Raw genomic sequence first — 4929 nt, 5'->3', positions numbered from 1 at the left:
CACATTTTTTGCCATGCATGTACATCCATGACAAATTTATGACAGAATCAAGATAGTCATACCTGTGCTGTCGTAGAAGTGTTCCATGACATTACCAAAATTATCATCACGGAAGTGTCCACTTCCATGACGATAAATCGCGCGTCACAGAAGTGCTTTCGTCAAGGGTGACTGAAACGTGGCATCCACCGTAACGGAATGCCGTTAAGCTATCGGGTCGGGTTTTGGATCCAATAACCCGTTAATAGCCCCGACCAATGGGAGTTTCCACGTGTAAAATCATCATTGGCTGGAGGAAACATGTGTCGGTTGGGACAGATGTCATCCGCTCATTGGACCGAAGGCGCCTATGATACGGCGACATGTGGCACGGCCCAACAGAGGCCCATTTGTGTGAAAAGGCCGGCCCGTTTGACTTGGTCAAAAGGTGGCGAGCCGGCCCATGGAAAGCCTATTAACGGCCTGTTGGCATATAGCCCATTTACAGCCCGCTAACCCAGGGCCCGTTACGCCCTTTCTGAATTAGGCCCAGTAGCGTCATCTGGGCCGTCCAATATGATTCAGCCCGTTTTAACTTCCGGCCCATGTGTGGCCCATGACTTCTTTCGGCCCATATGAGGACCTTTGTAACTCTTGGCCCATTAACAGCCCGTGGTGAAACTGGCCCGTAATGAACAGTGTATCACTTTATACCCATTAACGGCCCGTTATTCCATTGGGCCGTTTCTAGCCCAAGTTATCTTTCAGCCTTCTCAGGGCCCATTGATTCTTGGGCTCATTTGCAGCATTCGGTTACATACGGCCCGTTACTGTCATTTTCTGCTTGTGGGCCAAATTCAGCCCGTCGTTACAGTCGGCCCGTTTGCGGACCGTTAATACATTGGGCCGTTTTCATGTAAAAACCCCGTTGGGCTGTTTTCATAGAGTTATCAAATACGTCCTATTAACGACTCGTTATGGTCCATGAATAGTATGGCCCATGATTGGCAAAATGTTGATACGCCCCGTAGAAGGCCCATGGATCCTACGGCCCGTATGAGGCCCATGGATAGTACAGCCCGTAGAAGGCCCATGGACCCTAAGGCCCGTATAGAAGGCCAATGGATCCTACGGCCGGACGAAGGCCCATGGATCATACGGCTCATAGAAGGCCCATGATTATTTTGGCCTAGTTACCAAAAATAGGCTATTGTGGCCACTAGAAAAAAACAGAAAAAGAACTGCAGTGACTACAAGCAAACAACTAAACAAGACAATAAGGAAATAAATAAGCAAGCAATTAACGCTAGCCTATTACCGCTATTACACATATTACATCCACTGGGCATCAAAGTTCGCAACCAGTGCAAATATAGGAAACAAATCAGCACATTACATACACTGGCCGTCAAAACTGGCCACCAGTGCAAATAAACGCGGCAGCAAAACAAGAGCATAACTAAAACAACTTTAGAAGAGCTCAAGAAATGTTATCCTGGGTATCCACCATGCTGGCAATAAGCTTAGCAAGCTGATTAGCTTTGTCCTGTTTGGTGCTAAAATCCTCCAACGCTTGTTGTTGCACCAGAAAGTATGCATCTGAATGCTCCAGGGACTTCCGCAGTTCTTCCACTTCTTGTCGCAACATAGCTAATCGATGTCTTTCAGCTTGTAGTTGAGACTCAAGAAACCAAACTGATTCAGACAGTGAGTTCAAATAGCTTGTGCAAGCGGTAGTGGCTAATAACTCGAACACTAAACCAAGACATGACTTTGGGGTTGTCTCGCTGTCTTCAAGATAGTCTTCCTTAGCTCTTTTATCAGCTTTGTTGGAGACCAACAAGGATGTGTCACTATCCTGAACCTTATCTACATTACTTCCTTTACCATTGCTTTATAAGGCACTCTTCCCCAATATTATGTCAGCATTCTAAAAGAAGAAACAAGCAGACACATAACAAGTTTAGCATGTACTAGTATATGAAACTCATTTCGGTGAACCAGTTCATTAGTAAGGTGGACAGGATTAAAGTACCAAGTCTTCTATCGCCAAGTACTAGTACATAATAAAAGCATCAAACAAACATATATCTATGTCCTATGGTCACTGCATTGTCTTGCCAAATCAAAATAGAGACACGGTTCAAATCATATCAGTTCAAGACAAAGCAGTAGTGAAAGAATACAAAGCGTGGGAAACTACACGGCACAACAAGATTTCAGATGGGTACCACGGGTCTACATGTACAACAACACTATTGGCTCTGTTGTGATGCTACTAATGTGCATGATATGAAAGTCAACTGTATACACAATTGAAATTGAAATCAACAGAGCTATTGATAAGAGCAAACCTGTTAAAGAAACATGCGTGAACATACCTGCTGTGCCATTGGAGTTTCGATTGGATCCTTCAATTTAAAAATAAGTTTGTATGAGTAAATACAGTGGTACAAGAGCAAAGCAATCATAGTTAAAAAAAAGGCGCGCCTAGGCTCTAGGTGTTGGCAAAACGCATTGTGCATAACTACGCATAATCTGTGCATAACTGCGCATAAGCATGCGCTTTGGTCAGTAAAGCGCAAGGCGGTGGCAAAACACACAATTAACGCCTAGCGCCTTTTTGAACTATGATAGCAATGGAATCTTAAATTAGAATAGTTGTTCTTCAGGTTTAGGCACTTGTTCTACATGAACAGAGTACAGTAAGACGCAAGAATATAATACTTAAAAATAGAAAATGAGCTCATAGACCTTACCAAATTCTTGGTTCGGGACCAGTACAGAACAAGGCGTTCCCAGTCATTGTCCAGTAAATGTATCTCAGGAGAACGTAAGGGAATTTGATGAGTTTGTTTGCCGGTGAAGTACGTTTTCTTCAGGTAATTCCGATACTGCCACCAAGCATTCTTGAAGATAGCAGAGGTATTAGCACAGGTTACCTCATCCTGAGTTTCCAAATCGGTCCTTCTCTATAGAGAAAAATGGGAAAAATTGCTGTATTATAACCATCATGGAGGTAGGATGTATGGGACGAAGCAAAGTAATTGCCATGAATAACATTACTTACACATAACTCCTGGACAAACACCTGCAACTGGCATTTTCCTTCATCTTCAGTATAATATTTCCAAGATGGGAAGATACGCACATACGATTTAACAACATCAAATGCGATAGATGCTAAACTATGACTAGCTGGTTGTGCTTCCTCCACAGGAATAGGCGTACTAACTGGTGGAGTTGGGGTTCACTGTGATAGTACTGGCCCTTTGGGCACTGGAGCTGCCTTACTAACTGCTCTTGTTTGGAGCTCTATGGTGGAGATGGTGCTGTGTCAACAGGAACTGGGTTACTATCGGCTGGGATTGGGGTTAGATTGGGTGAAGCTGGTTCTCTGTCCATCACAGTAGGGGTACAATCTGCGAGAGTTTGGGTTATGTGTGGTAGGGCTGGTTCTTCTGAATGTACAACTGGGTGCTATCTCCACCAAGAGGTAGCACTGTTTTATTTGAAGACCGTGTTTTTAGTCTGCTAGATACTGGCATCACCCGCTCCAATTCAAATGGCTGATAAACAGGAAACATAGTTGAATGCACAAACATTGTATGAGAGACAGATGCAATAGATAGTGTGGAAAAAAGAGGGCATGAAATAGTTGACATGTATATTGTTTAACTAAAACGGATAGTATGACATAATTTCACATATATGATGTCTATCTAAACTGGATAGCATAGCATAACATAATTCAAAGATATGATGAATAACTAAACAGGATCGCATGACATAATTCAACTACATGTTATGTAAGTAATCAGGATCGCATCATTTAATTCACATATGTGATTTATATGTTAAACAGAGAGCATTCAATATGATGTCTAAACTATGCAATGCAAGACACCGTATGCATGATATGAGCAGTATAACCGTGCCAAGTTAGAGCATACACCTCAGTGGGGGAATAGGACTGGTCATCTGTCTCTGAATCCATCTTTGAGGAGCTATCGGGACCCAACAAGAGATCTGCTTCGACAGATAGCACTGTCTGCTCTGAAGGCCCTTGTTTTCACTCCAGTTTTTTCCATCTCCCACCCAAATGGCTGATTCACGGGAATAGTAGTTTAATGTACAAACATTGTCGACAAATGGAAATGTAATGAAGAAAAGGATGGGCAAGATATCATTCAAATATATGATGCCTGGTTAACAGGATGGCATTGCACATTTCACATATATTATGGCTGGCTAAAAGACATGAGACTGCATAATTCCCATATATGATATAGAAACTAAATAGGTAGCATTACAGAACATGTCTAAACTAAGCAGATGACATATATGATGTCAAAAGTAGGCACTACAAGGCAACATATGCATGATATGACTAACATCATCATGCCAAGGTAGAGCAAACACCTTGGGGGTAAATAGGAGTGGTCAGCGGCGTCTGAATCCGCCTCAGAACAGATATCTTCCTCTGGATTACAATCTGGAGAGGGGTGGTGAGGGTTTTCTATTGAACCCACCATGGAGCGATGTCTACATGACATTGTATTGCCACGCAAAACTCTTCTCTTTTTCTCTACATGTTCAGCATGATTGTGTACAATATCTGACATGCATACGAAAAAAATATGGTGAGATTATGTAAGGAGAGCATGCAGAAATTTAGAGTGATGGTAACAACCAATGGATCGACATTTTTCCGTTGAACCAAAATAGCCCTAATGGATCGACGTGAATGTATAGTAATAAGTGATGCAACAAGTGTACAACCTCTTTGCCGTAGTCGTGTCGACCTCAGCATCATTGGGTTGGTCGCTGAAGCAGTTGAGGCAGAGGTGGTTGTCGGAGGTGTGGAGGAAGATCTGAGGAATCTGTACACGGCGTCCAGGGCACTACTCTATTGTGATGGATCATTCTGTCATTGGAGCAGTTCTGGTG

The sequence above is a fragment of the Triticum aestivum genome, chromosome 2A (genome assembly GCF_018294505.1).
Source record: "Triticum aestivum cultivar Chinese Spring chromosome 2A, IWGSC CS RefSeq v2.1, whole genome shotgun sequence".
NCBI classification, from domain to species: Eukaryota; Viridiplantae; Streptophyta; class Magnoliopsida; order Poales; family Poaceae; genus Triticum; species Triticum aestivum.
The sequence above is the reverse complement of the archived record's forward strand: the minus strand, read 5'-3'. Positions refer to the sequence as shown.